This window comes from Mytilus trossulus, chromosome 5, assembly GCF_036588685.1.
Source record: "Mytilus trossulus isolate FHL-02 chromosome 5, PNRI_Mtr1.1.1.hap1, whole genome shotgun sequence".
NCBI classification, from domain to species: Eukaryota; Metazoa; Mollusca; class Bivalvia; order Mytilida; family Mytilidae; genus Mytilus; species Mytilus trossulus.
Genome location: NC_086377.1, coordinates 46,454,165 through 46,468,350, shown reverse-complemented (window position 1 = coordinate 46,468,350; position 14,186 = coordinate 46,454,165). Strand labels below are relative to the sequence as shown.

At 32.7% G+C, this 14,186-nt stretch overlaps 1 long non-coding RNA gene across 1 annotated transcript; it reads left to right on the top strand.

Annotated features, from left to right (window-relative positions):
• The first annotated feature begins 338 nt into the window (after positions 1–338).
• Positions 339–1,531, top strand: LOC134718890 (uncharacterized). Its single transcript, XR_010107464.1, has 2 exons — positions 339–425; positions 1,110–1,531. It is a non-coding gene; the product is annotated as an uncharacterized LOC134718890 (long non-coding RNA).
• Positions 1,532–14,186: the final 12,655 nt, after the last annotated feature.

Sequence of the window (14,186 nt, the reverse complement as noted above, 5' to 3'; positions counted from 1 at the left end):
ACCGTAAAGCGTTTTCAATTTCGGTATAAGTTATGTATGTTATCTACGTATTATCCTGGTTCCCGGTACTACGTTCCGGGTATTAGCTATTTGATATATTTGATGTGTAACATTACAATCGGGTACCAGCCAATCTACGTGTGTATGTGTACATGATTTACCGCCAAAATGACCGTCTTAAAAAATAGTCCATAAACGTTCCGTATAATGATATGCAAATTCACAATTAATCGTAATTTTTTTTTATCTTTGTATAATTAATATAACAAAACGGATTCCACAAAATTGAAAATAGCATTATTTTACGAGGATTTCTCATATTTTATTCACTCTGGGCGCAGTAATACGTATGTTTTGAAGAAGCTCGAAGAAATTGACAAAGTGAATTGAGAAGGAAACGGATAGATATACGTTCTTGCTATCAGGTAAAACAATTTAAATGTACAGAACAAACACATTTACTTCACACAAATAGTACAGGCTTAAGCTTTTTATTGTCTAGCTTATACACGACTGTAGTCAAGTGTTTAAACGACGGCGGTGACTTACAAGGTACGGGTCATACTGGGTCAAGTCTAAATATGTAAACATATCCACGTGCTATATAGGTAGAACGCATCGTAATGCAATATCTACAATTTTTCCTCCTTTATACATCGTTTAACCAGATATATTTCTCCTTTTTACATCGTTTAACCAGATTTATTTCTCTTTCAAATACACTTAAACACGGGTTGTATGTACGTATCTTTTCTAGTGTTTTCTTGTTGTTATTAAAGTTCATTTGTTGATGTTTAGAAATTTTTGAACGACTGAACACAGAAGTGAATGAATGCAACAATTATATATACTGAAGACTTGGGCTGTACAATGATAGTGTACGTATATCATACTGATAATCATTCTAGCAGTAATTATGTTAATTTAGGATGTAATGTCTAATGACAGGAATTCATGAGCTATGCCTCAGGCTTTCTGAAAAAATATCAATGACAATGTAAACAGGAACAAAACATTGACACGAATGATGCTCTCTTCTATGTTATATAGTTATTTACGTATATGTGTTGCACAAGTTTAAATTATTAAGTTATAAAACTTTTTTTCAGGGCACAAACCCACTTTGAAGAGACTTGTCTACTGCCATACCCATCCTATTTTCATGCACCATTTGCAAGCAGGAGACTGAATGGTTTGCAAAATTAAAAATCAGGACGGTGTCCAATTAAAACAAAAGAACTAAACTGGATGAATATTGTAGGAGAAATCTAGACATGCTAGAGGAAAGTTTTGATTTGTGAAATTGGTTTTCCTGAAAAGTCATTCATCCTAGCCTGCAGAAAGGAACTATAACTGTCCACCACCAACTGACGAGCTAATGTTGAGCTTCACATATGGAATTACTCAAATACCATCAATGTCTATGTTTTCAGCACAAATTTCACAATTTATGACACAGCTGTGCTTTTTTTTATACCGTTAAAGAGTTGTATACTAAATTTTATTTTTTTATCAATAAATATATATTATATTAATTGTGTCATCTAAGAACAAAGTCTTGTATTTTGCCAAAAGATGCATACTAGTGAATGAAAGTGGTGCAGTTCATTTTGCTTTGGTATATAGAATTGAATTACAATTGTTCATGTTATTGGAATGCATATAAAAATAAGGAGATGTGGTACAATGTATATGATATTTAGTGAGTTTATGAAGCAAAAGTGAATAAGAAATAGGTATAAGCAGTTACAGGTACTACTGTACAATCTCAAACAAGGAGAAAAACTCATACCGTAAAGAGAATTTCATATTTACAAGTAAGTTTTGTTTTTGCGTTGAATAATTTTCTTCTATTGTTTTAATTGCAAATATGGGAAGTGGTTAAAATGCTAATGAGACAGCTGTTATGGCCGCAGAGCCTTAATTGAAAACTTCTTTTTCATTCATACCGGTAGATTTTGCCTGGAGTTAGAAACATATCTGCCAACTTTTCAAAATGCACATGGGGGTTTTACGTGAAAGATGGTTCATATAGTCATACAAAACCTTCAAGGGGGCCTTCAAATGGAAGCAGGACAAGTCTCCCCACTGGCTAATCGGTCCACTTTTTACAAAAACACCACAAACTGATTAATCAAATCACCCCACATGTGAAATTGGTTAAATCATGTTTAATATTACTCCTGCCAACTCGCCCCACATGTGAAATTGGTTAAATCATTTTAAATCAGGGTTCTCACTAAGGATTTTTGAAGGCGAGTCCAGGGACTCGTCATTTTTGGCCACGGTGAGTCATGGTAACTGTGTTCAGTTTATACAAAATATTTCAATATTGATGTATTTGTGGACTCACCCGTTTTGAAAATGGTGAGTCCAGACAGATTTTGTTGAGTCCAGGACTCATGGACTCGCCTTAGCGAGAACCCTGTTTAATATTACTCCTGCCAACTCGTCCTACTTCACCCTAAAAAAAACGGTAATTTTTTGATTAATATATATATATATATATATAATTAAAAATAAAAACTCACACCACTTTAATGAAAACTAATCTACACAGAATACAAACAAACCGAAAATTAATTTAATTACTATTATTGATATATACTGAAGAATAAATGTAAGTTTTGAAGCTTAGTTATTTGCATAACAATTGAAAAGAAACCTGTTAATTGTATCATAATGCAATATAAGGAATTGAACTTATATTCAATGGGATAACATCTTTTTCCATACGTGGGGCGAGTTGGCATTACTAAATTCATCCTGGTTAATAATATATTTATCTAGATTTCACCGATTTCCATTAGGTGGGACCAGTTGGCAAGAGTTATATTAACAGAATTTAACTTATATACAACAGGATAACATCTTTTTACATAAGTGGGGCGAGTTGGCATTACTAAATTCTTCCTGGTTAATAATATATTTATCTAGATATTATCGTTTTCTATTAGGTGGGGCGAGTTGGCAGGAGTAATATTAACGGGATTTAACACAGTTCACAAGTGGGGCGATTTGGTAATCCAGGTTGGGGCAGGTTTTTTTTTAAAGTGGGGCGAGTTAGTGAAAAAGTGGGGCTATTTGCTAATGGGGCGATTGTCATGGATTCCCTTCAAATATATTCTAATGTGGTTTTTGGCTTCTTCTTGCATTAACAAGCTTATAGCCATTGTTGAATTAATTGTTTTCTTTAAATAGTTGACAAAATTGCTCTTACAAAATTTCCATTTGGGAGCCTCGAGCTCGATGGGGGAAATACTCTGCAAATACTGACAGTTGGCAGGTATGGTCATCAAAAAAGTTGACATGTTACTATGTACATTTACCATTATGTTACTTGATGTTCTTGCTATACACACAGTACAGAGACTAGTCAATCTTTGTGAGCTATTTTTTTATGGGAGTCATAGAATATGCGTATACAATCAATAATTAAAAATAGTCTATTTATATTGAAAAGGAAAAGTTCTTATATGTCTAAAGAAGAGGGACGAAAGACACCAAAGGGACAGTCAAACTCATAAATTTAAAGCAAACTAACAAGGCCATGGCTAAAAATGCATTTCATGGCGAGGCACAGAAAATATACTGTAAACAGTAGACTATAGATACATGTACATGTATAGGTGAACTAAGGTACAAAAGAACTATAAATCTTAAATTCTACAAACCACCTCTGTTCTATGGAAGATAATGATATAACTGGACTAGAAATACACACAACCTGTAATTAACTGCCTTTACAGCGCTTTCGCGCTTTGATTTCAAGGAGATAAAAGGTACACCAAGTTAACTGTACTCACATTGATTTACTGTTGTACAGGTTGAATATGGAGGGTAAATTTGACTTTAGCCTTACTATCTATTAGGGATTAAAAACTACTTCTTCAATCTGTGTTTCTCCCTCAACTTTGGCTGGAAGAACTCAAAATCAACCCTTTCCAATTTTTAAAATTATTCAAATCTAATAAAATCATATAACATAAATGACATATTTACTCTTGACTGTCTGTGCTGGCTATATGTTTCAGTTTGTTTTTTGCAGCTTTATACTCTGGAGCAAATATAATGTTTACATCCCTAACATTGACATCTGTTGTAATAAGAATGCCAAAATGTACTCATCCCTAAATATCAAAGCTATTGAGGCAGTGATAAAAATTTTAAGTATAATTTAAAAGTAGTAGTTATGTTGATCTTATTCATTTCAGTCAAGTATTAATAGTACAAACTTAATTGCATACAACAGTGATAATGTTACCTTTTATTTAACTGTATAAGTTTTGTATTATGATAATTCTCAATATAACGACAATTTGTATACTTTTCTGAATTTTTATAATATTTCTCGCAAAGGTCGTAAATCTGCTGGAGCTGAATTTCCACATAAATTTTTAAGCAAAAGGAACATGAAAGTTATTGTGGAGACTCAGGATGGCATTTGACATCAATGGTTTGAAAAATTGCAGTATAAAAACAATGAATATCTGTATAAATAATAAGACCATTTGACAGATTCCGACTGTAGGCTATCAAAAACAGCATAAGCTCAATGACAGTATGTAATCTTAATTTGCTGTCTCCCCTGTGAGTGAACCTCCTCTTGTAGAAATGTGGCAAACATTTCCCCATCATATGTAAGTAAGATTTTCAAAAACATTTTTTTTAGGCACTTGTTTTATATTCCAATAAATTTAGATTAATCATTTAATGAAAACTGCTATTAGTTACTACCATCATTAAAATATTTGCTCACATGTCTTGCATGCAGTTTCAACGGGTTCACTTATTGATATTTTTTAACGCATACCAACAATATTATAGTTAAAATTTAAATATTGTTTACTGCCTGTATGAATTGGTCTCTTTGTTCTTCTAAATTCAAATGACGAGCCTGTCTTCTGTTAGGAGTTTTAGGCATTTTAATAAATTTCAAGTTTTAATATGTGATTTAGCAATTTCATAAAACTAAAAAATCATGTGAGACAATCTTTTCTGAAAGGGTAAGGTCTAGATCTTTTTATGAACATGTCTTTTATTGCACAATAGTAAATGTAAATGCTATGTTTTGCAACTCTCTGTTTGCAATTCTTAAATCCCTTATGATACTGTCTTTTGCATCACATTGGATCCATTGAGTATGATACACCCATTGAAAATATGATGTTTGATACAGTTTGGTTTATCATACTACTAATCATGTAAATTTATGGATAGCCAGACAAGGAACAGACATGTGAGGCATGCTTTGTAATGATAATTGAGATGGTGTGTCAAGACATTAGACTGGTTCTGATGAGGTTGGAGAGGGTTAGGTTGATCATGGTTAAGTTGAACAGAGTTGAGTTGATCATGGTTAGGTTTGACATAGTTAGGTTGGACATAGTTACGTTGGACAGAGTTACGTTGGAGAGGTTTAGGTACAATTGGTTTAGCCATTTTTTAAGAGCACACTTTGGTGGCATCTCTTCTCATGTTTTTATGAGACATTTGTTGAACTTCTTGCATTGTTACAGTGTGGGGTTGATAATTATCCTGTTAAATTGAATATGTTGAGCAGAGTGTTTGATATTTACAGGTTTTGCCATACGAGTAAAGTCATCCTTGGATCCTTGGTAAACAAGTAATGTTTTGACATCAAAATTATCAAATGAACAAAAAATACTTATGTTATTTTGTGAAAAAAGGTAGTAACCACAATGAATGTATATCTTTCAATTTAAAATTATTGTGTATTGGTAACTTATTGTATCTGTTTCCGCGAGAATTGGACGAATCGTCATATATCTTTTTGAGATTCGGGCTAAATGAATCGAGATTCAGTAGAAGCTATCTTTCAAGTGGCGATCGACCGGTATGTTATTGTTCCTCACATCACATAGGTAAATTCTTATGAATTGGTGTAGAGTATTGTTTGTCTTCTCGTGGTTGATAAATTTCTGTCTCTAACTGTGGGGGCCGTTTGAATCGTCTCTTCCTTTGTTTTTATAAAGAAGGTTTTGGTCTAGCGAACATTTAAAAAAAATAATAGTGGAAGAAATGTCATTAAATTGTTCTGGCAAGAAATGATCTGTATCACTTATATATTGATACAATTGTATTGGTTGTTTAAATTCTGGTTCAATTACATTCTCCGTGGAAATATGCAGTCTTTAAAAAAATTATGACATAATTTCGTCATCGTCTGACTTAAACATATCATCTGATTATGGTACTTCGTACAAATTAAATCGTGGAGGAGCAGAAGGCTCTGATTGTGCAAATTTTTTATGTACAATTTGATCCTCCGGAGTATGTTGATTCACTTTAAATTTGAAGAGATCGGAATCCTTCGGAGTTGACAATTGTCCCCCTATTTATGTACGTTCTGTGTAAATATCTGTAATGTAATAATTGCCTTTACATTTTCTCCAAATCCAATATTTTGTTAATATATTCTAAGAGCACTTGGTAAACATTTAGGTGAATTAGCAGGTGATAAAATAACGGTTCCTTCTTTATTTGTATTAACCCTCGTAAAATATTTATGTGGTAATTTAAATTTTTCCGCTGTTGTTACTTTCCTCATGTCAAATTTTCTGCGTCCACCATATTGTTGTGACGTGGATTTTATGGTTTTTGTTTTTTACAGGGAGATCACTTGTTAATGTTCGTATTATGATTGTCTTTGGTGATTTCTGTATTGGTAAACAAAGTGTTTATTTCCCTTCTCTCATTTGATCAGTTTTCCTACGGTTTTTGAAGATAGAAAGATGTCTGGACACCTGGGACTACATGTCGTTTTTATGGACTGACTTGACAGCGACGATGGGACTCGCGCCTTATCATATTTCATGAAATAAATAAGACAACTAAATTGACTAGTAGGAACAAAGATTGTTATTTTATTCTTTTCTCTTCTTATCGTAAAAATATCACCGTGCATATACAGAGTAATAAAATTTAACATAATCAATGGATTTTAACACATGCATTTCTATTTCAAATATTGCTTACGTTAACTTATGAACTACTATCATCATATTTATTATAAATGCCCGGGTCCTGCACCAAACTACTGGAAAACATCACTGTGTAACAGTGTTTGGTATAGGGCCGCCAATTCTCTATCAACAAGGGAAAAAAAATAAAATCACAAAAATACTGAACTCAGAGGAAAATCAATTTGGAAAGTCCATAATCACATGGCAAAATCAAAAAACAAAACGCATCAAAAACGAATGGACAAGAACTGTCATATTCCTGACTTGGTACAGGCATTTTCAAATGTAGAAAATGGTGGATTAAACCTGGTTCTATAGCGCTAACCCTCTCACTTTAATAACAGTCTCATCAAATTCCGTTACATTTACATGATGCGTTAAATAAACAGTCACAATCAATAAATAGTCAAAATATGGGAACATCAGTCATCATCGTATAACAATTTAACAGGACACAACAACATCTACTATCTACGAACACATGGATTGATTTGAGTGTCTGACATCAGAAAAATTATATACGTCACATAAATTTATCGTTCAATGTGCATACAATAGTTATCAAAAGTACCTGGATTATAAACAATTTTAAATTTTACATAGGCAATGAGCGCAGACAGGGTTAAAAAATCAAAAGTATGTAAGAATAAATTACAGAAATCAAACTAGTCCAAAAGTTATACATAGAATTTATGAGAATCCAAAATTTTAAAAGGAACAATTTAACAGGACACAAAAACCTATCCACGAACACATGGATCTACTTGAGTGTCCGACGTCAGAAAAATTATATACGTCACATAAATTTGTCGTTCAATGTGCATACAAACAATTTTAAAATTTACATAGGCAATGTACGCATACAGGGTTAAAAAATCAAAAGTATGTAAGAATAAATTACAGAAATAGACCGAGATTCAAACTAGTCCAAAAATTATACATAGAATATATGAGAATCCAAAACTTTTTAAAGGGAACAATTTAACAGGACACAATAGCATCTACTGTCTAAGAACACATGGATTGATTTGAGTGTCTGACGTTAGAAAAATTATATATATAACTCCACTCATTGAGTGCCACTACCTCTGTTTTACTGAGTCCTGCTCGGACAACCCACAGGGAACATAGAGCACAACTTGCGATTCCATGTGCAGCACGGCAATCACTACATCTATAAGTTAGGTAAATTCCATTTTAAAGTTTCTTTCTGATGTGCAGGTAGCAGGATTATATATTCTTTCCCTAATCAATAGATTAAGAGGTCATCCCTTTATTTTATTAGGTAGAGTTTAGTAAGGTTGATCATTATATACAAATACAAATATTTTATTAGCACAAACTCATCAACATTAAATGGTTAAGGCTAATGTTATATCAATTACATAGTTGGTCAAACATAAAAAGTATTGCACATAATTTGATCAAAGCGCTCTAGGTGGAGGCAAATATTTTCCATTCCAATAAATAAACGCACTATTAAATTGGCGTAAAAGAACGGAGCAAACTTAAATAGTGACATGCTTAAACTATTTAAAATAACGTATATAGATAGATTTTATTAAATTTAAATGATAATTTACTTATATGTCTTAAATGGTTCAACAAATGTGGCTTATAACACATTTTAGCATCGTTTGTTTACGTTTCCATGTTGTGATGATTTTCGGATTTAAAAGCGTGTATTTTTCCGTAAAACGCTCATATTCTAACGTCATCGTTTTATGACGTCGCGAAACTCATTCATAAAAAAGCATATGACGTGGGAGTACGATCGGAACAGCCCATGCATTATATTCAAATTTTACCACGGGTGTGTACTCAAAGCGTTTGAAGGACGTCATGTTAGAATATTTAATATTTCATTTTTATAAACAGTTTATTGAAAAGAATCTAAAATGCGGTCTTTGTTGGTTTTACTAATATACGTACCTATACTTGCATTCTTCTGTATTTAATTATGAATTATCTCCTTATAATTTTGTGATGCCGTCTCCTGTCTTTTTATTTCTGCTTTGTTTTTATACGACCGCAAATTTTGAAAAAAATTTCGTCGTATATTGCTATCACGTTGGCGTCGTCGTCTGCGTCGTCGTTGTCGTCGTCGTCGTTTTCGTCGTCGTCGGCGTCCGAATACTTTTAGTTTTCGCACTCTAACTTTAGTAAAAGTGAATAGAAATCTATGAAATTTTAACACAAGGTATATGACCATAAAAGGAAGGTTGGTATTGATTTTGGGAGTTTTGGTCCCAACATTTAAGGAAATAGGGGCCAAAAAGGGCCCAAATAAGCATTTTCTTGGTTTTCGCACTATAACTTTAGTTAAAGTTAATAGAAATCTATGAAATTTTGACACAAGGTTTATGACCACAAAAGAAAGGTTGGGATTGATTTTGGGAGTTTTGGTTTCAACAGTTTAGGAATTAGGGGCCAAAAAAGGGCCCAAATAAGCATTATTCTTGGTTTTCGCACAATAACTTTAGTTTAAGTAAATAGAAATCAATGAAATTTAAACACAATGTTTATGACCACAAAAGGAAGATTGGTATTGATTTTGGGAGTTTAGGTCCCAACAGTTTAGGAATTAGGGGCAAAAAAGGGACCCAAATAAGCATTTTTCTTGGTTTTCGCAACATAACGATAATAGAAATCTATGAAATTTAAACACAAGGTTTATGACCATAAAAGGAAGGTTGGTATTGATTTTGGGAGTTTTGGTCTTAACAGTTTAGGAAAAAGGGGCCCAAAGGGTCCAAAATTGAACTTTGTTTGATTTCATCAAAATTGAATAATTGGGGTTCTTTGATATGCCGAATCTAACTGTGTATGTAGATTCTTAACTTTTGGTCACTTTTTCAAATTGGTCTACATTAAGGTCCAAAGGGTCCAAAATTAAACTTAGTTTGATTTTGACAAAAAATGAATCGGTTGGGTTCTTTGATATGTTGAATCTAAAAATGTACTTAGATTCTGGATTATTAATTGGCCCAGTTTTCAAGATGGTCCAAATCTGGGTCCAAATTAAACTTTATTTGATTTCATCAAAAATTGAATAAATGGGGTTCTTTGATATGCCAAATCTAACTGTGTATGTAGATTCTTCATTTTTGGTCCCTTTTTCAAATTGGCCTACATTAAGGTCTAAAGGGTCCATAATGAAAATAAATTTGATTTTAACAAAAATTAAATTCTTGGGCCTCTTTGATATGCTGAATCTAAACATGTACTTAGATTTTTGATTATGGGTCCAAATCAGGATCTAAAATTATTATATTAAGTATTGTGCAATAGCAAGTCTTTTCAATTGCACAGTATTGTGCAATGGCAAGAAATATCTAATTCCACAATATTGTGAAATAGCAAATTTATTTTTTTAATTAGAGTTATCTTTCTTTGTCCAGAATAGTAAGCAAGAAATATCTTATTGCAAGAATTTTTTTTAATTGGAGTTATCTTTCTTTGTCCAGAATCAACTTAAATCTTTGTTATATACAATATACAATGTATATACACTTTTTACTACCAACTGATAGATTTAAATAATCTTTACCATTCAGTGATAACAAGCAGTTTTTTTACATCTTAATATTTTATGATGTATTTAAATGAGTAGTTATTGTTGCAAACTCCATTAGAAAATTTTAATTGAGATTAGTTTTGGAATAAGGGAGAGGGGGATGTGATTAAAAAATTGGGATCAATTTTTCTCATTTGAAATTTCATAAATAAAAAGAAAATTTCTTCAAACATTTTTTTGAGAGGATTAATATTCAACAGCATAGTGAATTACTCTAAGAGAAAACACAAATTTTAAGTTCATTAGAACACATTCATTCTGTGTCAGAAACCTATGCTGTGTCAACTATTTAATCACAATCCAAATTTAGAGCTGAATCCAGCTTGAATGTTGTGTCCATACTTGCCCCAACTGTTCAGGGTTCAACCTCTGCGGTCGTATAAAGCTACGCCCTGCGGAGCATCTGGTTTAAATTTACCTCTTAAACTACTGCAGATCAAACCATTACAATACCATTAGCAACCATAAATATTTAACAAAACTGTGTATTACCATATTCTCACAATAAGGCGTTACATTTCTGGACATAGTCCTGTTTAAAGTCATCTGGAAAATATTGTGCTTTGACTCTATTACATTTTATACGAGTTTCAATATTTATTACATTTGCCCTTGGACTGTTTAGTTATTTTAAAATATGTATATTTTTCAATATCAGCAACGATATAAATATGAGTTAATCTTTTATGAGTTTCCTTTTTACAGATAAACCTTAAAGTAAAACTTGTTCATTTTCTACATTGAGTTTGTCACCCAGCTAATAGCACGACAAAACAGTTCTTGCGACCTTAAAGTGCAACACCAACCTACTGGAAAACACATCACTGTGTAACAATATGTGATACAGGGCTGCCAATTCTCTATCAACAGGAGAATTATTGCAGAAACTCCACTCATTGAGTGCCACTTCCTTCTTTGCTTACTGAGTCCTGCTCGCACAACCTATATTGGATTCTACTGGTGCATGCATATAATCATGTGTCCGAAATATACAGATATATCTTGTTTATATTTTTTTCTGTCTGGTTTTCCTGTTTCTAATTCTTCGTATAGGCTATACTTATCCGAGATATAACTGCATGAATTTGCCTCGAAAGAAAAGTTCAGTATCACTAGTTCCTAGTTGTAGATTGAATTATGCTTTTGGTATTCTTGCATAGTCTGGCATTTCGTCTCTTTTAAAGCGTCTGAGGTCCCTTGTTGTTTTGTATGTGGCATCTAGAAGACATATGTCATTGCCATAAAGGTTAAGCAGTCGTTGTTAAATTGGTATAAGAAAAAGAAACATGTTGAGTCTCCAGTATCTTCTGTGTTCACATCAGAACCGGAGAAAATAAACTTATCTTCTGGCCTGTCTTTCTGCCAGTCATTAACATGAGCCATTAAGTTTTCCTGATCATATTTGGCCTTCAATCCCTTCAACTTGCCAGCATAAACGAAGTCAGATATATCCCGCTGACTTGGGAAAAATCTTCTGTTTGTCCAGTTGGCACATTTATCACCAGCAAATATTTCGTGTTTTACAAATAGCTCAAGTACTGGTCTTAAGCAGCGTGATAACACGTAACCTTCACCAACATACTCCTCGATTTTACCAATTATTCTTTTGACCACTGGTATGGAAATTATTAAGTTTTAACTAATGTATACACATGGAATCTATGAACTAGGACTAGAAAGCCTTATGTCCATAAAGTGGGCACAATACAAACTTTTTAATGTTACAAAATTTTCATTTTGCGTTTGGTTCACTTACTGACTACTCCAATTAAGGTTAAAGTTATAAAAATTATACACGTATACAAAGAAAAGGTGAATATCCAAAAAAGTAAACACTTCGAGGTTATTTCACTGAGGGCACACCAAAACATTTTGTTAAGGGTCGACAATTATTGTTAAATTATTCCAGAAACATATGCACTTGCAGCATACATACATTTTATTTCAGATTTTATTTATGAAACATACTGCTAAAATGCTGATGTTATTTGGTGGAGGCAAAACAGCATGTTAAGCATTATGATGGCATTAAACCATTACCAATTACTGAATCACTGAAACTAATCCTGGCATTTATGATATCGAATAAAATAAAATCACTCATGTCTTAATAACCACTTGATTTTAAATGTACAATTGTACGTATAATAAAAAGCATTTTCATAAGTAACGTTGAATTTGGAAAAATGTACATCTAATTCAAAGAATCTATATTCAAAAAGGCAGCTAATTTTATTACATCTATTATTTCCTTAATTCTTGGCCATTTAGTGTCCAAGGCTGTAACCCGTATGTTGATGAAACATAAGTTCTCGAAGGTAAAATCTGATAAATTAAAATGTGACCCGTCAACACGAATCAATCACTGAGAAGTGGAAGAAATATGTGTGCAAGCCGCAGTTGCATACACTGTTCTATTCGTAAAATTGCATGTAATCTTCATTTCTGAAAAGAAATACCGTTCATAAAAAATTGGTTCATTTAAAAAAAATCAAAAAGGAAAATTATTTTGTAAAGATTTATTTAAAATTTTGCGAAACTATAATGTTCTGACAGTGGCATTCCTTATCATTTTACTACTATTTAAGAGACGTTTGAATAAATTGAATAATTCGGTGGTTTCGCGTTTGCCTTATTTCTCTCTTTGTAAATTGAACCCTCAGCGATTGGTTTAGGAATATTAGTTTTTGTTTCTTTATTTGTCGCATTACAATTCGTTCTTATACCCTTGGCGCCTCGATTGATGAGCCTCCTCTATACACTCTTTTGTCTTTGCCTATAAATTTAACGTATACTTCATCGCGTATATTATATTCGCATGGTGGATGTGTTGCCAAACCATTTTTCTGCATATTTGCGCTAGCTTTTTTCGAAATATTAAATGCCTGACTTCTAACTTTTTCAATGTGCCCCATTCTTTCTGCACAGTCTTCACTCGGTATACATGTCATATTCAACTCCTCGTGTGCAAATTCAATTGTTATGTCTTCTTAATTTGTATTTGTGAATTAACATTTTTTGTTACAAAATTTGGTTTGATTCCCAATACTAGTAAACATTCATAAGGTGATATTCCCAAAGACGAGTGAACCGCATTATTGTAAATACTTTGTAAACTAGGACGATTCGTCATCCAATCGCACATGCCTCCGAATTTTGAATTAATTATATCAAAACGAATTTCGTCTTTCCAGGTCCCGTAATATCTTTCTTTTTCCCCTGGCTCTGCGGATGGTAACTTGAACTATATATCAATTTAATGTTCATATCTATACAGAAGCATGTAACAACACATTTGAACCTTGGTCACTCTAATATTTTAGGGTTTCCAAATTACGAGTATATCTCTCGTAGCTTAGCAGCAACATTTTCCGAGCTCTAATCAGACAATGGTCGTAACCACACAAATTTCGTAAACACATCCATTGTTAACAGAATATGTTGATAAGAAACATATTCTTTCTCCACTATGAGCTTACGCATGTCATCAAGGTCAACTTTGTGTCTTTCCATTGTTTTTTTGGCATCAACAGGTATAAGCAGTGCTTTATTTGAAAATAATGGTAGTTTTTGTCTCTGCATATCATTATTAGATATGCATTTTTGAATCATAGGCTCCCCAA